Here is a 24,779-nt window from a genome sequence, read left to right on the forward strand (position 1 = left end):
TTTACATTTTTCTTTTCATTCGTAATATGGGGAAGAAGTGGACTCTAAAGGTCAAACTAATTGAGTTGAGGAATTAAAGTATATCAATTGTTTTAGAGATCGTTCTGCAATGTGAGAGTAAATAGATACTTCAGTCGTATTGTTGGTTGACTCGTCCATAAACTTAAAACGGTTAAAAATAAAATAAAAAATGCTATCACATTTTTACCGTAATATTTTTTCACGTTTTTTATATTATGATTCGTGCAAATGCACGGGATACATGCTAGTTATATAAATATGTATTAACTATCATAATAATAATAATAATAATAATAATATCAAAAAACACTTATTTTCTCATTCCATTCACAATTTCACATTAACTAAAGAACCCTAACCTTATATTTCATTAGTCTTATAATTGTTTGCGGTAATAACTTCTATCTCTATATTAGTACTTTATAATTTTTTTCCTTAGAGTGAAACATATTTATTATTAAGACTTGTTGCTAAATGCGACGACTATCATATTAATGCAAGTTATCAAAAAAAATTTCTTAAAGGTAATGCTTATATAAATTGAAGTGTGCGAAATGCAATTTGAATAATACAAGAGAATATAACCAAATAAGAATATAGACACAATGAAGGTGATCAGGTGAACCATAAACTTAGGTTTGTCCTCAAATTGGCCTTTTATACTCTTCTTTATTTTTATGTGTTAGAGAACTTTTCAAAGATTCTTTCAATGATATATAATCTCTAAAACCATCCATATTCTTTATTGCTCCAATTTTCATACCTCTAAGGAGAAATAACATCATAGACACATGTAACTCGTCTTCTTCCTCTTCATGACAAAGAGAAGGTCTTTTGGATGAACTTCTTCTCATTTATTTCTTTATTGAAAACAAGCGAAGAATGCAAGGAAACCTTAATACCATTTGAACTCGTCTCTATCCCTTTGATAGGGAGAACATAAAAGCTTTTCCTCAACTTCTCACTTAACTCTTCCATTTCCAACAATCATTTGACATCATATCTCTTATAATTATCGTCCCATTCCCTAGTTCTACCTTTGGGAAATTAGAGAATTCATCCCATTAAAATAATTCATCTATTGACAAATAAGACGTTTCTTAATGAATCATCCACTTCATGAGCCCTAAATTTTGCGATAATGACATTCTTCACAAAAATCTCTTCCAAATCTTCACAACCATTTACCAACAAACCAATATTGAACATTTTCAAGTCAATGACAATAAATCATATATTTTCAATTGGTCTCTTGATCTTATACGATGCCAACAAGCATCATCCCATTAAAATAATTCATCTATTGACAAATAAAACGTTTCTTAATGAATCATCCACTTCATGAACCCTAAATTTTGCTCAAAATTTTCTTCAAAATCTTCGCAACCATTTTCCATCAAACCATTATTGAACATTTTCAAGTCAATGGCAATAAATGATATATTTTCAATTAGTCTCTTACTCTTATACCATGCCAACAAGCACCTACAACTATTTTTCTCGTCGTGACCCCAAAAAACTTTTTCTACATAGCTTTCAATTTCTCCGTCACTTCACTGGGAGCATCTCTACTTAAAGGCATGTAGACAAAGTTTAACTAATCTAGACTTCTAATTTGTTCTACCCCTTATCCCCGGATGAAGGTTTCCTTCAAAGATCTCTTTCTATTGATTCTCGATTCATCTTTTTCTACTTGTATATTTTCATTGAGTGGCTTTCATTTCTTCCTTTTCTTACTTCCTCTTCTGGGTTTGAAAAATCTCTTCTCTTCTAAACTGGGTTTCCTTCCAATCGATGAAAACAGGTAATCTCTATGAAAAAGTTTTTGAAATTTGATTATCGTAAGGCGAACAACTAAGATCATGAGCATATCTTTTTATTCATTAAATAATATGTTATATTACTCTTGACTGTTACAACTTTTACAAATAAATGGAAGATCTGCATTAATGAGGAAAATGGCATATTTGCATTGATTATGAAAACAAAATATTTCCAATAATGAGGAAAATAGAATATTTGTTATAAATTTCATTAAATTAGAAAATTAAGTGTTTTTTTATTTAGTATAAATAAAGTGTACGTTGCTCTCATTAGATAAGAAAAATAAGAGAGAGATAACAACTCATGTAATTGTTTTTTAAGATATTAAAAATTTTATAGAAATTTCTCCAAGGTTTGTGAGTGATTTTCTTCCTGGGCCAACATAATAACCCAGTAAAGATATGGGATCATTTAGATAAACAAATTAATAATAGAAATGTTAAACCTGTTCATGATCATGGAAATTCAATTGGGATAATTGGAGGTGTTTCTTTTACTTCAACATTGAGTTTCTTAAAGAAACTAGGTGAATTAAGTGATGATGGAGATGGTTTGCCATTTGTTCTTTCATCCGATCCTTTACTTAGTAAGGAATTGTTAGCTTTGGAGAGGAATTCATCGTTTGTAAGAAGAGGAGAAGATCAGGCCATAGTTCTTGAAACTTTGAGGCAGAAAAGGGTATTTTTGATTTTATTTGAATTGTAATGCCTTGTCATGTATCGAATTCTTGGCATGAAAATGTGTCGGTCGGGTGTTCGGCTCTTTTCTTAATATGGGTGAGTGTGTGGCCATGGAGTTAAAGGAAGCCGACCTTAAACCACTTGAAGCTGGTCATCCTCTTAAAATTGGATTACTTGGAACAGATTCAACATTAAGAATTGGAGTTTATCAGGACAAACTTCAAAAACAAGTAAGTTTCAATTTCATTCTTTATTTTTCTAGTGTTTTTGAATGAAAGTTTTTTTTTTAAAATAGTTTATGTATAATAAAAGATGACATAGAATATGACAACTAACATGACATTAAAAAAATAAATATTGAATTAGTTAAGTATTTAAAAAAATAAAATGTGGAACAAGCGAAATAAAAATATCTGAATTTTTATTTATTTTGTAAGTTAATTTGATAAAATTTGAAGTGAGTAATATAATCTTTAGAGAATATATTTAAAAGTGTTTTACCCTTATATAATATAAATTGATTAATTTTCATTGTTAAAATTAATTTTTAGATACCCTTATTTAATTTAGAGTTAAAATTCTCTAAAGTAATTTTTTTTTAAAATAGATTTTTTTGTTTTCAATTCTTACTCCAAACATAATAAATCATTACCTGAAAAAAAATAATAATAATTTGACTAATTAAGCATTCATAATATATAATATATGGAATGAAGCTATATTTTATAAACTCGTTTTTATATTAAGTGATAAGTTGGGTTATTAAATATTGAATATAGGTTATTAATTGTTTATTTTAATTAAGTTCGTATGATAATTTATTTAAAATCAGATTAAAAAATTAGAGTTGGTAAGCTTACCATACATATTGAGGAATATAGTAAAAACATTTCAAATACAACTTTAATTTTGAAAATTAAACAAATTATGTCATGTTAAAATAGTCTTTAAATTATTTGAAATTTACATATTTTAATTGGTTTATTCATAATTTATATTTTGTGTATTCAACATTTAACTTTTAATTTTATTAAAGCATACTCTTCAATTTGAATTCACTTTGTGGTGATTTTATTCTTGGATGTATTTGTGAAGGGGTTTGAGATTGTCCTCCCTAATAAAGCAACCACATAGTGCACAATGATTCCTCCTCTTAAGGTGTTAAGAAGAAATGATATAGAGGGAACACAAAATATGTTGAGAATAGCATTGAGAGTTCTTCTTGTTAGAGCGGTTAGTATGGTTGTTCTAACTTCCGATGATATTCATGAGCTTTTGTCCGGTGATGATCCTCTCCTTAAAAAATGTGTTGACCCCATGGAGTCACTGGCTAGGGCAACGATTAAATGGGCAAACTCGGCTGGTGTTGAGAGCTTATGAAGAAGTGAATCAGTTCATGTGGTGGTGGTGAATGATGATCCATTGTATTATTATGGGTTTCAATATATATTGTTAGGTCAAATTATTTTGATCAACGTTATTTTAATAGTGTATGAGTAAAACTTTGATTAAGAATGAAGCTAAGCCATCTAATCGCTTTTGTGCAGATGCATCAAAATATGCTAAGTTAGACTTAGTTTGAAACAGGCTAATTAGACGCGTTGTTAGTTAGACGTGCAGTCTAACAGATACGTAGTTAGACGTGCAGTCTAACAGACACGTAGTTAGACGTGCAGTCTAACAGACACGTAGTTAGACGTGCAGTCTAACAGACACGTAGTTAGACGTGCAGTGTAACAGACACGTAGTTAGACGTGAAGTCTAACAGACACGTAGTTAGACGTGTAGTCTAACAGACACGTAGTTAGACGTGCAGTCTAACAGACACAAAGTTAAACGTGCAGTATAACTTCATTTGACTTGGTGGTCTAATGAATCTCGTTATTAGACGTAGGGAGTCTAACTTCCTTAGACTTGGCAGTCAAATGGAGCACGTCTAATGCCTCGCTTCAGTAGTTGTTTGAAGTTAGCATTCGTCTACCCACGATCAACTAGCTGTATGCTAATCCTGCTCCACTCATCCTTGCAGTCCAGTATGACAGCTATTTGTACCCAATGAAAGAATGCCACGTACGCGAATATTCCTCCACTACTTGTTCAGTAAGAGACAGTTTCAGAAGAATATCCGGCGTACTACATGTTCGGTACGTCCACGATCCTTGTGCACAGAGCCTGTTGTACTCTTGTACTATGAAGGCTTTCCAATGGGTTCTTGCCACGTTTCAATACAGAAGATTTGACCGTTGATACCTGTCTTCTATTTAAATATTCTCAAGAACAACGGACGAGTTGCTGTTTTATAGCACTATCTTACGAATTATTTGCTTACATCATCTTCAAGAGAGAGATAGAATCAAAACATTGTCTAGCTGAGTGATACTCTTAAACATATTGTAAGTTGAACAGAATCTGTTCTGTTCAACAGTTATCTAGCCAGTAAACTATATTTGATTCAAAGAAGTATAGTGAATCCTTCTGGTGGTTGGAAGAAGGGGTGACGTAAGAGAGTTTGCTCTGAACATCCATAAACAAGCTGTTGTGTTATTTACATTCTGTTTTCTCTTTTCGAACTAGTTCTTAGCATCAAACCTGAGAAAATGTTTCTGCACTTGAATCGCTTCAAGAGTTTGCAAGGGTTTGTGAAGAATAGAAAGTGACATTAATCCCTAATAAGATTTCTATCAAACCGTTTTCAGAAGTTGTCATCAATAGTCAGACTCCGTCTTTATTGATTACACCGATCCTATCATATATATATATATAATATTTTAGTGAAGAAAGTATTTAAGTCTCAAAACCTCTTTTCTATGTTTAAATAAAGTTTACGAAATCAAAATAAAATCAACTAATGGAATTGTAGAATTTTAGTGAGAATTTTGACAAAATTATTGTTCAAAATTTGATTCAATCTTTAATAACCAAGACTATATGATAAGAGATTAAAATAAAAGAATTTATATCTAGTGGACACGTTATATAAGCGCTCGTGTCCATTTGCAATTATTTGAGTTCTTTTATTGTCATGCATTCCTCGTTTTATAGCAAATTAGTTTTTCGGTTTGTTGTAGAGATGAAACTATCTCAATTTTATTCACGTATTTACAAATATTCTAGTAAGTCAACAACAGACCAAGATTAAAAGAATAATAAAAATTCAAACTATCATTGACAAAGACAAAAACTAAAGATCAAAACCAAAACCTCAAATACTCTTATCTTGCAATTACACCCGCAAAATAGTAAAATGTCATATAATTTCAATCTTTGCATTGCGAATCCTGTGAACTAGGGAGTCAGTGTCGTCGACTATTTTTGTTTAAAATTATTCTTGTGTATTGAAAAGGGCATTAATGTATTTCAGACGAAGACCTCCATCTCCTAAAATATTTATATATATTTATTTAATTGAGCAATTTTGATAAGGTGTGGCGTGTATCAACTTATCGTCTCTTGCAAGAAAACCAAGCATTAATTCATAATGAAAACTCCAGAATAAGAAATGATCATAATTTTTTTTTCAATCGAAACGAGTTAAATATTGCACCATTATATATCAACAAACATTGAATTAAGAAATTGTGGAAGGTAAATCCATATTAGCCAAAACGGACAAATACTTCATATTTTTAAGAACGCAAATAAACCAACAAAAAAAACATGACCGTATTTAGAAAAGCATGCTTTTGAAACTTAATCTTTGTTTGAACTAAAGGAATTGTAAAATTTCATGAGAATTTTAACAAAAATATGGTTCCAAATTGATTAGATCGATAATAATCAAGACTAGAAGAACATAATCTTGAATAAAATAATTTATATCACACTTATATCTAGATGTACACTAAAAGAATTTCTTGCTTCATTTTTCTACATGTGAATCCACATTTATTTGAGTTTTTTTCATTTCCATGCAACTCGTTTTTATCAAATATTAGTTTTCTGTTTGTTGTAGAGATGAAACTATCTCAATTTTATTCATTTTTTCCAAATATTCTAGAAAGTCAAACAACAAACCAAGATTTAAAGAACAATAAAAAAACAAAATTTTCATTAATAAAGACAAAAACTGAAGACCAAAACGAAAACCCGAGTACTCTTATCTTGCAATTACACCCACAAAATACTAAAATGTCATACATTTCCAATATTTGCATTGCATCTCCTATGAACTATTGAGTCGGAGTCGTCGCCTATTTTTGTTTAAAATCATTCTTATATATTGAAAAGGGCATTCAAACATGTATTACGGATGAAGACTTTAATCTTGTAAAATATTTATATATTTATTTATTTATTTATTTATTTGAGCAATTTTGATAAGGTGTGCGTGTGTATCAAATTATCGTCACCCGCAAGAAAAACAACATTAATTCATAACAGAATCTCTAGAATATGAAATGATCATAGAAAATTTAGAAAAATATTTCATATTTTTAATAACAAAAATAAATCAACTAAAAATGACCCTATTTGGAAAAGCAACATTTTGAAACTTAATCTTTGTTTGAACTAAAGGAATTGTAGAATTTCATTAGAGAGAATTTTAACAAAAATATTGTTCAAAAAATTGATTCGATCGACTAGAAGACCAGAATTTTTTGTTTGATTTCATTTGATGATTTGAATGATTCATGACGTGAGATAGTAGTCTAATTGGATTAAATCCAAATAAATTAAATCAAACCAGCTCTTAAGCAATTACGTTTTTTAGAACGTTCATTTATATACATAAAACAGGAACACAGGAAAGAATGAAAAAAAATACAGGGCTTAAAATCTTTTAAGTTAAAAGTAGTCCATCAATTGGAAATGCCAATTAATCAATTAAGTTACTTATGAAGTTTGGAAATGTATGAAATATTTGATCTTGAGCAATTAACAGAATAGCACAGAAAGACTTTTGCCACTGGAAGAATGACCAAAGTAATTGGTCGGTATCATTCGTATTCACACATCATTGTGCTTCCTTTGCAGGTTGGTACGTGTAAACTAATTGTTAAATATTTTGTCGTTTATTTAAATCTGTATTTGTTAGAGACTGATGGGAACAATTCATGTCTAAATCATTTTAATTTCTTACTATATTGAAAAGATTAATATTTTATTATATTTTAAATTATTAAAACTTGAGATTACTATAAATCCTCTCCATAAATGGATATCAATATAAGATCCTTACATTTTAAGAATTAGTTGTCCTTACCTTATAATATACCATATTATAGAATGTGAGTACATGTAAATTAATTGTTAAATATTTTGTCGTTTATGTAAATCTCTACTTGCTATAGACGGATGGGTATTAATGATGTCTAATTCATTTTACTTTCTTACTTCATCAAAAGTATTATTATTATCTTATTATGTTTTAAATTATTAGAACTTGAGATGAATTACAAATCCTCTCCATAAATGGATATAATATGAGATCCCTAAAATTTAAGAATCCTTATATGATACCATACTATAGAATGTGAGTACGAATATTTTTTCGTTTATCAAAATCTGTACCTGATATAGACTAATGGGTACTAATAATATCTAATTCATTTTACATTCTTACTTCATCAAAAATATTATTATCTTATTATGTTTTAAATGGGAAGTTCGACGATTCTTTGTAGTATTTTTGGTCTGTTTGTCGCATCAATGAGCGACAAGATCTTGATGGTGATGATGATCGACTCTCTGACAGTGAGTTGACGACGACGAGTTTTTTTTGATAAGACGTCGGGTATGTTTATGGGTGATGATCTTCAACCGATCTGTAACACAAGGAAATTAATTTTCTAATGGATGGTTTTACAAAATATGACAAAATTTCTTTTTATTATTATTTGTTCTCTTTAATAAAATTAATCTAGGAAACTGACATTTCCTTGTATTTTAGATTTGATGAAGGTTATCATTCATAAACATACTCTGATGTCTTTTCGAAGGAAATTCGACATCACCATCTCACCATCTGATAGTCTAACATTTCTATCAAGATCATGTCGCACTAGACATTGATGCTGCACAGACCTCTCCTACTACATAAAATCGTATTATTTGGGCCCTAAAGTTGGTTTATATTTTCAGTATTTATTTCGGTAGCTAAACAAATTGAGAAGTTCGACGATTGTTTGTAGTATTTTTGGTCTTTTTGTCGCATCAATTAGAGACAAGATCTTAATGGTGATGATGCTCGACTCTCTGACAGTGAGTTGACGACGACGAGTTTCCTTTAATAAGATGTCGGGTATGTTTATGGGTGATAATCTTCAAATGATCTTTAACACAAGGAAATCAGTCTTCAAATGGATGGTTTCCTAAAAAATATGACAAAACTCTTGATTATTTTTTCTTCTCTATATTAAGAAGAATAATTTAGAAAACTGATATTTCCTTGTCTTTTAGATTTGATGAAGGTTATCATTTATATTTATACTATGATGTCTTCTCGAAGGAAATTCGACATCACCATCTCACCCTCTAATAGTCTAGCATTACAACAAGATCTTGTTGCACTAGACATTATTGTTTCACAAAACTCAATTACTACATAAAATCGTATGTTTTGGGCCCTAGAGTTTGTTTATATTTTTTCCATTATTCATTTCAGTAGCTAAACAATATGGGAAGTTCGTTGATTCTTTGTAGTATGTTTGATCTTGATGGTGATGATGCTTGACTCTAAGATAGTGAGTTGACGATGACGAGTTTACTTTGATAAGACGTCAGAGTATGTTTATGGGTGATAATCTTCAACTGATTAGTAACACAAGAAAATCAGTCTTCTAAGGTATGGTTTCCAAAAAATTATGATAAAAAATATTTTGATTATTTTTCTTCTTTTTAATAAGAAGAATAATTTAGAAAACTGGCATTTGCTATTTTATTATATTTAATGAAGGTTATTATTCATAAACATACTCTAATGTCTTCTCAAAGAAAATTCGACATCACCATCTCACCCTCTAATAGTCTAACGTTACGATCAAGAATCTGTCGCACTAGACATTGATGCTGCACAGAACTCACCCACTACATAAATTGTATGTTTTGGGCCTAGAGTTTGTTTCTATTTTTAGTATTTATTTCAGTAGATAAACAAAATGGAAAGATTTTGTCGTTTATCTAAATTTGTACTTGCTAGAGACTGATGGGTACTAATCATGTCTAAATAATTTTAATTTCTTACTCTATCAAAAATATTATTATCTTATTATGTTTTAAATTATTAGAACTTGAGATGAACTATAAATCCTCTCAAAAAATATAAATCACTATGAGATCCCTAAATTTTAGGAATTAGTTATCGTCACCTTATAAGATATTATAGAATGTGAATAATTATCTGATTTTATATTATAAAAATGGAATCACATAGTCAAACTAAACATTGGCTATTCATGATGATTATTATTAATTGAATAGTATACTTTTTATTAATATTAAAGAACTTATTGATTGTTAATTTATTTTCAATGAAAAAAAAAGATAGTTAAGAGCCTGTTTTTTTGTTTGTGAGGTCACTGCGCGAATTGAATGTTACTTTATTAATAACACTTACTAATGAACTTTACATCAGTATTATATGACTTAACGTTACTTTATTGATAACATTGCAGTTAATATTATTATGCTCGTGCATCGCACAAATTTTGTTTAGAAATTATGTCACTTGTGTGTAAAATTTCTATCTTTTTAAAATGTAGGATATAAAGATTACATGTAAATTATGTTTAGTTAATTACAATATGTCCTATGAATTTGAAGGCTGTTTCAATTATTCGTGAGGGAAAGGCGGATTTGGTTCCGTCAATTTTAAGGATATATAAAATATCTCGTACAAGTTCAGGGCTATTACAAGTTACTTGTCAAGAACTTTTTCCAAATATCTCATCTCACAAACTCCATTTCTAAATTGGGATGGAGTTTTAGTTACACATGAGGTGGGAGACGGGAGGAAACATATCAATTTGCAATAGGCTTGTAATAGACAATTCTATTAGTCTATAAACACATAATAAACAATTTCATTTGCCATAATGAACCGAGTGGTTTGGCAACACATGTTTTTGCCAACACTAATACTGCAATAATAATTGGAAATACATATTTTATTACATTATGAACTTGGGAGGTGTAGATGTTATCACTATTTTCTTTATTTTTATTTTTTTATTAACTTCATATACTTGCACTAATGAGTTTCATTACTGGGTAAGATTGCTCATGACTATTTACATTTTGGCTTTATCTCAACATTTTTTTGAGATAATAATTTGCTGTCTCATTTATGAAAATCATGTAAAATGTATTTTGCTACCTTTTGTTGACTGCGGATGTTCGAACTCAAGCAATGTATCAGCTTCAAGACTATGGCTTCATTGGATGGATATTTTCTTGTTACAGTGAAGATGCACACAAGGTTTGTAGATTTTATGATTAATTTGTTGGCAAGTAATTGGCCAGAAGATTTTAGCATTCAGTTCTGGATTACATGTTAGTAATTATTCAGGTTGGAAGAATCCAGGTTATTGCTTTTCAGTCCTTGGATAGCAAGCAAAGTCAAATGTTGAGAGCAGTTTCAGTTTCTCAGCAAACAAAGAGGTGGTCATCGACCTTGAATTATCCTTGAGTTCTTTAGAAAATGTGTCAACTAGACTTGGCTCTGGAAAGGAAGAAAGTCTTGAAGAAGATACTGGTGATTCGAAAGCTGCCAGACTATTTAAGGTAAATTCATATTTCTTAATTTCTTTTTGGCTAAATAAGAATTAGCTGATTTACAAAAGTACATCACCAATTTGAGTGACTTTGAAGACAATAACCATATCATAGATCGATGTCGAGACTCTCGTAGAGAGGTGTCGTGGAGTGTTTACAATGAGGCTGTCGGTAGATTAACAATAGTCAATGTTACAAAGTTGACCTTAGACTAAATTGGGATGTTAATTTTTATATAACTGCTCAAAAACAGGCTCGAATCTTCAAAAGTTATGAGCTCGAAGTAAATTGGGCTTTAATGACCTTTGGAGAAAGGGAATGATCGAGTTTTTTAGGTTTATTTTTCTTCTCTTTTCTCTATTTTTTAAGCAGTCAAAATAAAACAATACTAAAAATATTCCAACATATCTACTTTTTGCAAAATTATGACAATTTATTTTGATTATTTTTTCTTATTTAATAAGAAGAATAATCTAGAACACTAGCATTTTCTTGTCTTTTAAATTTGATGAAACTTATCATTCATAAACATACTCTAATGTCTTATCGAAAGAAACTCGACATCACCATCTCACCCTCTGATAGTCTAGCATTATCATCAAGATATTGTCGCACTAGACATTAATGTGGCATGGACCTTACCTACTACATAAAATCGTATGTTTTGGGGCCTAGAATTTTTATTTATTTTTATATATTTTTAGTATTTATTTAAGTAACTAAACAAAATGGGGAACAAAATTTTCAGTAAAGACAATTATCACTTAGATTCAAACAAGTCAATTTTTTAGAATTACTTTTTGTCAAGACTGACCAATTCAGTTTAAGTCAACTTTTTAAAACTTAAAATTAGACATTACTCCTCAGAATATCTATTGTCTTACCTCTGCAATTGTTCAGTGCGGACGGACTATGTCAATCTAACAGACGCTGCTATATAGAAACTCCATGAAACTCTTGTTTGGTGATTATCTTTAAATCTACTAATTTAGTCAGGAAATCCATTGTCATACGTTTGAAATACTTCATCCCCGACTACGTCAGTACACACCTCCCTATAAGAGTCTTGACATGTATAGCGATTGTCCTCTATCTCTCATTTTTTTACTTTCTAACATCTTCATTTGGGTTTAATCAAGTAACTGGAATTTTTTTTCTTAGTTTGAAGAATATGTTGTTCGGTTTGAACTTTGAAGGGTGTGAAAATAGTTATTAGATTTTCTTCATTTAGATTTATTTTAATTAATTTTATATATTGTTAAATATTTTAGAATCCTAATTAGCATATTTAGGAAAATTATTATGATATTTTAGAGATTCTAATTCATATTGATTAAAATGGTATATATATTATATGGATTATCTATAATAATAATAATAATATATCAGAAAACACTTATTTTCTCATTCCATTCGAAATTCAACATTAGCTAAAGACCCTAACCACATACCTCATTAGTCTTATAACTATTTGCGGCAATAAGTTTTATCTCAGTTAATACTTGGGTAATATTTTGTCTTAGAGTGAAACACATTTATTATTAAGAGCTAAATGCGACGAATATCATATTAATGTGAGTTAACAATTTTTTTTTCCTGAAAAATAATGTTTATATAAATTGAAGTGTGCAAAATGCAATTTAAATAACACAAGAGAATGTAACTGAAATAATAAAATATAAATTCTCTCTATCTCCCCTCTCATTGTCCACCCAATGAAGGTGATCAGATTAATCATCAACTTAAAACTTAAGTTTGTCCATGCCATTGTTACAACACTCTTTCATTTCTCTCCAACCTATTTCTCTCCAACCTAATGCACTATAGAGAATCCTCAAAATGGCCTTTTACACTTATTTCTTTTTACGTGTTAGAGAATTTTCCAAAAGAGTTTTTCAATGATATAATCCCTAATACCATCCCCATTCTTTATGGCGCCAATTTTCACACCTCCAAAGAGAAAGGACATTATAGACACATAACTGGAGAACGTCTTTTGGAGAACGTCTTTTGGATGAACTTGTTTTCATTTATTTATTAATGGAAAACAAGCGAAGAATGAAAGGAAACTTTGAAACCATAGTCTTTTCCATTTGAACTAGTCTCTAACCCTTTGATTGGGAAAGCATAAAAGATTTTCCTCAAGTTCTCACTTGATCTCTTCCATTGCCAACAATCATTTGACATCATATCTCATATAATTATCCTCCCCTTCCCTAGTTTTACCTTTGGGAAATTAGAGAATTTATCCCATTAAAAAAAGTCATGTATTGACAAATAAGATGTTTCTTAATCAATCATCCACTTCATGAGCCCTAAATTTAAGGATAATGACATTCTTCACAAAAAATCTCATCCAAATCTTCACAACCATTTTCCATAAACCATTATTGAACATTTTCAAGTCAATGACAACAAATCCTATATTTTCAATTGATCTTATACGATGCCAACAAGCACCTACAACTATTTTTCTTTCCGTGACCCTAAAAACTTTTTCTAAATAGTTTTCAATTTCTCCGCCACTTTACTAGGAGCAACTCTACTTAAAGGCATGTAATAAATTTGAATTGTTGAAATCGTATTGGTTAAAAGTACTAAGATTCCCCCTTTGAACATTAATTTATTTCCAATACATAAAGGTTTTCTCCATATTCTCAATGATCGGATTCCATGTTGTCATCTTATGACATTTGGCCCAATTGGCAATCCAATGTATTTGGTACGGAGCGAAGCCAACTTGAGATGTCTATAATCAGTTTAAATCTCAACATTCCTCACTTTCCCAATAGGTATCAAGACAATCTTTTCTGCATTCATACTTAGTCTCGAGTAGAGTTCCATAATGCTAGTTAGATAATACTTCATTGCCTCTATAAAAAATAACGTATCATCTGCAAACAAAAGATGACTCACTACGAGATCATGGTCGTATGCATTAGATTTTACTTGCCAATTCTCCATTTTTCAAAACTTTTGCATGCTTTCCTTGACCAAGAACCTTATGTCCATTCAAGGAAACAACCAATTTTGTTGACAAAATTCTTAAAGGAATCATTACCCTAGAGTCAACTTACATCTCCTCCTACCGTATCATCTTCATCGTCTATTTCCATCTCCTCTAGAGAAAAACTATTTCTACTGGAAATTCATTTTCTTAATCTTTATATATAATAACATTCTTTTTGAATATATTAAATTTAAGCGTTCTAACTCATCATTTTATTTTTATATTCAATCAAATTGCTTGTTTCATTTTTCAACTCGGTACTCACAATTGGGTTTGGACTCATATTTTATTAAAGTTTATATATTGTAATGGGCTTTAAGCCTTTATTGAGTTTAGGAATATTAGTTTAGTCTATTTGGTTTTTGATGTACTCCTATAAATAAAGATATTATAACCTAGGGTTACTTAGACCATTATTCCATGGAAAATTAATAGAATGCATGACTCCCCGAGGATGTAGGCATTATTGGCCGAACCTCGTCATATCTTGTGTTCTTTATTATTATTTATCATTTTATCGATATATCTTTTTTTTATTCTGTGTTTAGAATATATATTTTCTCAATAAGTGATATCAGAGCATGTTTTCAAAATATTTATCATAATCTATTTATGAATATATGATAGAAACTCTAACCGCCATTGAAAAGTTGTTGAATATTTGTGCTTTTGTTGAAGATTGTTGGTTGTTTGAGAAAACGACATTGGTTCTAGAAGAATTAGCTTTTGTGAAAAAAATTGTCGAAATATTCAGTTGCTAAGGAGATGTCAACGGTCGTTAAAATATGTTTTAGTTTTGGGTGACGATGTCTTGAAAAGAAGAGAAAAAAAAGACAATGGGTCTTTTGTTCTTCTCAAAGGCGCCAATGGGTGCAGGTGACGAAAAGTCGCCGTGTAGGCAGCGACACCAGAATGAAGAAGATGAGGTATATTTTTTTGACTTATTTTAATTTGGGAATATTGTCTATTAAAATATAAAAAATAAAAATATATATCTCCATATATATAGATATTATATTATGATATAATATAATATATAGAGAGAAGGAGCCAGAAATCTTTGAAGCGGTCAACAACTAAGACTTTTTCTTTTAAGTCTCGTTTGATTTTATAAAATAGGTTTAAGACCTATTTGATTCTAATTTTCACAAGTAAAGCCTTGTTTGATTTTAATCAAAATTTCAAAGCTTTGTATGCTTTGATCTTGGATTTGTGTTGAGGCTTATTTGACTTAAATTTCTAAAAGATCGTGATTTGTGATATATCTGTTAAGAGATTTGATATTTGTCCATATGGAGATTGAAAATTGGAGTTGGAAAAGAAGGTGGAATACTTATTCGATGTTGCAGATTGTGGAAGACAGTTGATGCAACATATAAAGTGTTTTCTAATTAAAGCTGGTGACTTTAAGGTTTGTTTGTAGAGTTTGGTTTTGATATGTGTGTATAAATGTCGGATTTGTATTTTCATCGAAGTTTGTGAGTATGTTTTGATTGACAATCCCGGTAAGTTCTAGTGCAAAGTTTTCAAGTGGGTGTTGATGTCTCAAGGGTTCTACTAAGAATGATAATTTCTAAGGTATGAGTTGATGGTGCACTAATCATATACATGGTTTGTTACATTTTTTCTATGTTGTATTTGGCTAGAAAAATGTGGAGAACAAACGATATATCTTCATGCTTGTTGAAAATTAGTTGGAAGTTTTATTATAACTGATTGTTGTCTTCACATACATGAGTGATATTATTTCACTATGTTGAGGGTTTTGACTTGAAGAAATTCTCGGCTAAAATAAGTTTGGAAAGATTTTTATTTAAAAAAATGGTTATTGAAGTAGTCAAAAATTAAAAGAGAGGTAGAGAGAAAATCTAGCAACATATTTTCACAGACAACCGCGCAGAGTTCATCAAACTGTCAATTGAAGATTCAAACGGAGTCCGATTGCGCTAAGATTTTGTCGAGAGGTTGGTAACTCATTCCTCTACATTTTTAACAATCAGATCAAGGTTATGATGTGTCGAAGTTTGTTTTTCTGTGGCTTAAAGTGTATGCATAATTTTAGTTTTATTTGACTTGTTTGGGACCAAAAAGTTTTGAATCTTTTTGGTTATGACATTTTATCTTATTGGAAGATTTAATCAAGTTGAAGACGATGGTGAGATTATATGATTTACACTTGACAAAAACATGATCAAGTATGGAAAGTTGTTATCAAAATGGTGTTTATCGATGACAACATTATCGACATGTTGACAGGGAAATCCTTCGGGCCAAATTATAAGATTGCATTAAGTTGGCGAGTGTTAGATTAAATAGTTAATCAATTCATAGTATAAATAAGAATTGAACTCTATTAAATTAATCATGTGCGGATTGAAGAAAACCAGAAGGAAAAAGTTGTCCGATAGTTGATCAAAATCAGCCTTTGATCAAGTTCGAAATTATGCAAAGAAGTGCTTCCGGTTTTATCTCTAAATCGGTATTTTACACTTCGGTTTTATATTGTAAGCGCATTCAGTAGTTTGTGAATTCGGTATTTTACAAAAGCGCAACCAGTAGTTTATACTTCGGTTATTTAAGAGACGTATCCGGTATTATATGCTTTTGGTAGTTTACAATATCAGTTTCTTGTAAACATGTATCCGGTAGTTTACAACATCGGTTTTATATCAAAGGCGCGTCCGATATTTTAGAAGATCGGTTTATGTGAAGGCGTATCTGGTAGTATATGAAATCGATATTTTGCAAATTTGGTTTTATAAGGAGCGCATCCGATTTTCTATAATTCAGTTTTATATTGGAGCGTGTTCGGTAGTTTGTGAGCTTTTGGTTCTATATGAATATCGATATTTTACCACAAGGCACACCCGATAGTTTATTCAAATCAGTTTTTGGATAAATGTCTCCGGTATTTTACCAATTCGGCTTTATACTAAGCATCCCCAATATTTTATTTTTTTGACTCTACATAAGGCACCTCCAGTATTTTCCAAGTATGGCATTTTGGATAAGCACCTTCAAATATACCTGATCAACCTTAGTTCCCAAATAAGCATTTGTTATGGGCAGTTTGACATGTCTGCATAATCAAACTTATAAAAGACTACTATAAACCAAGACAAGTCAAAGTTTCTGAGTTGTACGTTCCTCGTACATCGTAATCCAGCTAATGACAATTTGACTTACTATTACCCAAGTACAGACAAGATCAAAGAGGATCCTCTCTTATGTACAATTCTAGAACTCAATCAATCAAATTAGGACTGGTGTCCTCTGAAGTAAATATGTCCGTTGGTGAAGCAAATATGCCCGTTGCATCTTGCCTACTTAAGAAGACAGAGGAAAACATACTTCACAACTTTTTCACAATCGTTCTAACAACCTTCTGAAAAACTTTTACATACAAATCAACACCAGTTTCCTCACTACTCTCTCAAGCTATCAAACTGTTAAAAGTTTACAAGTGTGCTAGAGTATTAAAGTTGTATTACACTTTATTTATTCTGTGTAAGTTCTCAGTAGTGTAAGTTGACATAATTTGCTTCTGTTCAACATAGTATGTGCTAGGAGTTCGCAAACAGGTAGTGTCTAAGACTTAGTTGTCCGATTGGGTTTGTACAAGTGTTGTATTCAAACCAAATCTTATAGTGAATATCCTTCTCATCTTTGAGGAGATGGGGAGACGTAGGAGCTTTTACTCCAAACATCCATAAAATCTCTTGTGTTGTGTGTTCTTTCCCTTTCACTTGCTGCTTTAAGTCTGAACAAACATTTCCGCACTTGAATTGGTTCAAGAGTTTTTGACGACTTGCAAATAATAGAAACCAATATTAACTTCTAACAGAGTTAATATCAACCGAAGTGTGTAAGCGTTCGACGTAATCAGACCCCGTCTCTATTGTTGATCCCGATCCTAACAGCGGGTGATTAAGGATTGACACAATTCTAGTTAACAAAAAATATGAATGAAGACTAGAAAGATGAAGACTAGTGAAAAACACTTACAAGTTGAGGTAAAGAAATCTTGAGAGCAACTCTCAAACGAACCAAGAAGAAATCATTGCATTATCTTCAAATGTGAGAAGATAAATAAAACCTTGAGTGGTATTCCTAGTCATGAAAAATGAGCTAGATGGGAGACTTGGTTAATTCAAAGGTGATGATTTTCTTACTTCTTTTGTTCTATCTTAATTGTCTATGCATTGTGGATCATAGTTTAGATGAATGAGATTATATACTTTTCATCTTATTGAGGAGATGATTGAGACCTTGAATGAGATTTCTAGTCATGAAAAATAGGCTAGATGAGAGGTTCGATCAATTCAAATGGAATAATACTCGATTTCTTTCAGAGAAACAATAGATGATCATTTGAAGCATTGGTGAAGACAATTGAAGAGAGACAGTGAATCTTGAAATAGTATTATTGGATTGTTAGTCGTTTTTGGATTATAAAACTAGTAGATTGCAAGTTAATTTGTTCAAGAAGAATTATGAGGTTGAAGTTGGTTAAGTGTGCAACGTTCAAGGAAAGATGAGTGACAAATGCTTTGTCAAATCTTGAGCTTGAGAAAAAAGATGTCGTGATAACCTAATTTATTTGTTATGAAGTAGACGATAAAGGTTTGTCTTGGGTTTTCTTGATTTCAATCGATATCTTATTTTGAGGAAGTATGCGATGAAAGTTCGTTTTGGGTGTCCTCAATTTTTGATAAATATCTGATTTTGAAAAAGTAGACGATAAAAGTTTGTCTTGGGTCTATTCAGTATTTTGGTTTCAATAGATTGTAGAACATGAAAAATAAGACATTCACTTTGTTGTAAACAAGTGTAAAGATTATTTTGACATAATAAAGAATTGTTAATTCTACATTCTGCATATGTCAGCGGGTATAAACATAGATTGTGAAGAGTTATTGAATGTCTCTCGTCGTTGAAATAATGTGGTTACCAAATGTATTTGGTTTTATAAACTTTATGATTCTATCTTCTAATGGCTTTTGAACGGAAGTGGAGGTATAATGATTTATCTCGTGAATGGCTCGAAATGTGAAGATTGATGTGTGACTCATAACTTTTTGATGGCGTAATATACATGATGGTGGAGATTGTTATTCTTCTAAGGGTTCTTGAGTGGATGTGGAGGTATGAAAAGTTATCTCATGAATGACTCGAACAAATATTAAGATTGAAGTGGTTAACCCACTTATTTCTTTATGAGTTCACTTTCGTCAAGGGGAGATTGATGGGTACGGCTCGTGTATTTCCTAATGGACGTGAAATTCATCAAGGTGGAGATTGTTAAATTTGTAATTTATTCATCACATCTTAATAAGTGCGGTATTCGCAAAATGTGGAGATTTTTGGGTTTTGGGCCTATATTTTATTAGAGTTTATATATTGTATTGGTCTTTAAGCCTTTATTGGGCTTATGAGTATTAGTTTAGTCTTTTTGGTTTTTGATGTACTCTTATAAATAGAGACATTATAACCTAAACTTACTTGGACCATTATTCCATGGAAAATCAATAGAATGGACGACTTCCCGAGGATGTATGCATTGTTGGCCGAACCTCGTTATATCTTGTATTTCTTTATTATTTTTTACCACTTTATCCCTATATATTCTTTTATCGTGTGTTTATATTAGATCTTTCTCAACACTCATCACACGATAAAATTTTATTATATATACCAAATTCAGAATATTTGGTTATCATCACTCCTGAAGACATTTATTTTAGTGAATCCTTGTAATCTGATTAAGCTGTTTAAAACCCCTTTCTTCTTTCTTATATTTTCACTCGTAAACAAATTTACAAAGTGGCTACAAATAGAATCTAAGTATCTTGATATTTTCCTTTCAATGAAAAATAAGAATCCCATCTGAATCCTTTTACTTCACTACTTAGTATTTTAATGTCAAATTAATTTTCTAATTCTTTAAATAATAATAATTTAGAGTAAGATCGTGATCTTTTAGACCATTAAAATATTGAATATAAATTATTACTCGTTTATTTTAATTAAGTTCATATGATAATTTATTTAAAATCAGATTAAAAATTTAGACTGGATAATCTTGCCATACATATGGAGGAATATAGTAAAAACATTTCAAAATACAATTTTAATTTTGAAAATTAAACAAATTATGCATGTTAAAATAGTATTTTAATTATTTTTTTCATGGTTTAATTCTACATTTATTGAATTAACTTCCAAATTAATTATTTGGTTTATTCATGGTTTATTTTGTTGTGTATTCATGATTTATTTTTCTGAATTCAACATTTAACATTTAATTTTATTATATGTAATCTTAAAATTGAATTAATTTTTTTTTGGTGATTTCATAAATTGGACAATTCAGTGTCATACATCAACTTGTGTAACCATGGAAGGTCCCTTATACTTTGAATGAACACTAAGACCAATGTCATTCAATCGGGATATGTCTTAGCTTGATGAATAAGGTAAAAACACCAACTATAGAGCACTACCACTCCGAGAATAAATTTTTGATCGAAGAGTGGTCACTTTTGGACTCATGATAAAGATCATGCCTTGTTTCGAAATGTCGTGGAGTTCAAAATTTCATTTTGAAAATCAGAATAAGAGAAGTTGTAGAGTATATTCTTAAATTCCAGAACAACTGAAATCACTTATATTGGTTGAGTATTGCACCTTAGAGGATTTTTCAAAGAAAATGGTGCATATCTGAATTTTTCAAAATTCTCGAATGACCAATTGAAGAACACCTTCATGCGTTTCTTCATGAACTTAAAATCCAGTGACCGTTGCGATAAATACCCCAATGATGTTTACAGGAAGACGATGATGTGGTTTCCAAATTTTCATATTTGGCGCCCCTTTCAGCTCCTTTGACTAAGCTAGGCACATTGAACCCTGGGTTGATTAACGTTGATCAGGGTTAACTCAACCGATTTGACTCAGTATAATTGATTCCACTGACCATGACTTCTCTCAGTGTGTTTTTCGCATCAATGAGCGACAAGATCTCACCACTCGTACATAAGCTAATTATATGTACATTCTTTATATTGAACGTATATCTACTTATTCTAGAATTTAAATATATAGTCCAAACTTATAGAAGATGATGTCAAAATATCATCACCTCAATGGACGTCTTCAACTCAACTTGTGTTGACTTGTGCTCGATCTCATGTTCCTACTAAAAGATATGTTATTACAAACACTTATGTTTTCGAATAACATGTTACACTAGTTCCATCAAAGATTCAGCATAAAGCTCTCCTATTGTTTCTAAATTCAATATCTTTCTCTAAATTCAGACATCGTTAGTTGTTACACGCTCGTCATAACAAAATATTTTAGATACAAATAAAATTTTAAAATTAAACATGAAGTTAATAATTACTAAACAATACAAAGCACATCTTGTTACTAATGATTTTCATCAACAACCTAACATTTATTATGGACAAACATTGAGTCATGTAGTCAAATCAACGACAATTTGTACAGTTTTACCTTTTGTAGTTACTCGTGGGTGGTCGATTCATCAATTGGATGTGCATAATGTAGTAATACATGATACACTTGGCGAATGAGTCTAAATGACACAACCTCTAGGTTTGTTTTATCCCAAACTTTTACAAACTAATTTTTTCCACAAAACAGATCCCTCGAGCTTTATATGTTACATTCCTCACGGATTTACCAAAACAACTTTATATATCATTGTTCTTGCAAATAATATAATCTTCATGAGTAATCTCATATCTCTACAACAATCAAACGTTTGAGTGATATATTTACATTCAAAGATCTAGGTCACATAAAATGGATTCTTTAGGATTGCTCATATCTTAGATAAAATAAATTCAAGAAATTCTTACATGTGCTGATATGTATCATGTCAAACCACTAACATACTTATTGATTCAGATTCTTTTCTCTCTTAACATGATGATGATCCACTTTCTAATTCCACAATCTAGAAATCATTGGATTGATGTTGAATAAATTTTTCGATACCTACGACATATTCTCAATCATGGATTATCTCAATCATGAATTATTTATACAGTGCACCCAAAATCTGAGCTTGAGAGTCTACAGTCTAATTCAAATTGGGTTGGTGGTCTAGATGACTGAAATCAACAATCGATTATTTACGTTTTTCTTGATATTTTTCATCTTCTTTTGAATATTCAAAGAAACAATAAGTAGATGCCTAATCACATAATATTATGCACTTAGATGTTAACTTCAATCATATTTAGTGAATTAAGAGTCATTCACATACACTATTCACATACACTATGGTGTGACAATATTGAATTTATTTGTTTATCTTCTAATATAGTGTTTAACGTTTCTAACTAAATATACATAAAAATTGGTTTTCATTTTGTTCATGAGTTACACCAAAATTATTTCACATCTAATATATTCTCACCGAATACTAAATTATACCTCTAGAAAAACATTTCTTCACATGGTATGTTTCAATGTTTTATTATAAAATATATTAAAAAATAACAAATTTCTAATAATTAATTAAAGTCGCATTATCTTATTCGTATTTATATTTATATTCATACCCTATTTTAAGAATAGTGGAGACAACTTCATAGGAATGATCCATGGCACCCCAGCGGAAAATTATCAAACTCTTACCGGGATCTTTTTGAGATCTCTAATAAAAATGATGTTGGGACAAATTAGTTTGACTAACGTTATTTTAATGATGTATTAGTAAAATTTTGATTAAGAATGAAGCTAAGCCGTCTAATTGTTTTTGTGAAGGTGCATCAAAAATATGCTAAATTAGACTTGAACCGAAACAATCTAATTAGTCGTGTTGCCAGTTAGACGTGTAGTCTAACAGACATAGTTAGACCTGAAATCTAAGAGATACGTAGTTAGACGGGCAGTCTAACAGATACGTAGTTAGACGGACAGTCTAACAGATACGTAATTAGACGGGTAGTCTAATAGATACGTAGTTAGATATACAGTCTAACGAATACGTAGTTAGACAGGCAGTCTAACAGATACGTAGTTAAACGTCCAGTCTAACAGATACGTAGTTAGACGTGTAGTCTAACAGATACATAGTTAGGCGTGTAGTCTAACAGATACTTAGTTAAACATATAGTCTAACAGATACGTATTTAGACGTGTAGTCTAATAGATATGTAGTTAGACGTGCAGTTTAACAGATACGTAGTTAGACATGTAGTCTAACAGATACGTAGTTAAACATGCAGTTTAACAGATACGTAGTTAGACGTGCAGTCTAACAGATACGTAGTTAGATGTGTAGTGTAACAGATACGTAGTTAGACGTGCAGTCTAACTCCATTAGACTTGGTGGTCTAATGGATCTTTTAGTTACATCTTGATATCCAACTCTCATTAGACTTGACAGTCTAATGGAGCACGTCTAATGCCTCGCTTCAACAACTGTTTGAAGTTAGCATACGATCAACTAGCTATACGTTACTCCTGCTCCACTCATATTTGCAGACCGGTACGCCGGCTATTTATATCCAATGAATGAACGCCACATACGCAAATATTCCTCCCACTACTTGTTTAGTAAAGGACAATTCTAGAAGAATATCCGGCGCACTACCAGTTCGGTACGGCCACAATCCTTGTGCACAGAGTCTATTGTACTCTTGTACTATGGAGGATTTCCAATGGGAGCTTGCCACGTGTCCATCTAGAAGATTCGACTATTAGTGTCCTGATTCTATATATAGATCCTCAAGGACAATGGTCGAGAAACGACAAGTAACAACAAGTTTGTACATCTTCTATCAATATCATACTCTTGCACTTACTGATTTGTACATCTTCAAGTTCAAGAGAGAATCAAATTCTATCTAGCTGAGAAATACTGTTAATTATATTTTAAGTTGAACAGAGCATGTTCTATTCAACAGTTAGCTAGCCAGTAAACTGTATTTGATTCAAAGAAGTATAGTGAATCCTTCTGGTGGTTGGAAGAAGGGGTGACGTAGGAGAGTTTGCTCCAAATATCCATAAAGAACTTGCTGTGTTATTTACATTCTGTTTTTCCTTCTCTCATTGGTTCATAACTTCAAACCTGAGCAAACAGTTCCGCACTTGAATCGCTTCAAGAGATTGCAAGGGTTTGCAAAGAATAGAAAATGATATTAACCTCTAACAGGATTTCTATCAAATCGTTTTCCAGAAGTTGTCATCAATAGTTAGACCCTCGTCTCTATTGATTACACCGATCCTATCAATTGGTATCAAAGATATGTTTCTATTCTCAAGCTATCACCAAGAATGTCGACCATATCCAAATATGCCAGTGCCACCGCAATCCCTACGTTCTAAAAAGAAAACTATATTGTGTGGAAGAAGAGAGTCTGCGCTAATCTTTCCTCTCTTCATGATGACATGTGGAGTGTTATCACAGATTGTCCCATCATAATCAAAATGGACAAATACGAATGTACTAGTGAAGATAAGAGGAGGAATAACCTCAACAACATGGCTTTGGA

At 31.0% G+C, this 24,779-nt stretch overlaps 1 pseudogene; it reads left to right on the forward strand.

Moving 5' to 3' along the window:
• The first annotated feature begins 626 nt into the window (after positions 1-626).
• LOC124917520 lies at positions 627-3,975 on the forward strand (annotated as a pseudogene).
• Positions 3,976-24,779: the final 20,804 nt, after the last annotated feature.

This window comes from Impatiens glandulifera, unplaced genomic scaffold (genome assembly GCF_907164915.1).
Source record: "Impatiens glandulifera unplaced genomic scaffold, dImpGla2.1, whole genome shotgun sequence".
Taxonomy (NCBI): Eukaryota; Viridiplantae; Streptophyta; class Magnoliopsida; order Ericales; family Balsaminaceae; genus Impatiens; species Impatiens glandulifera.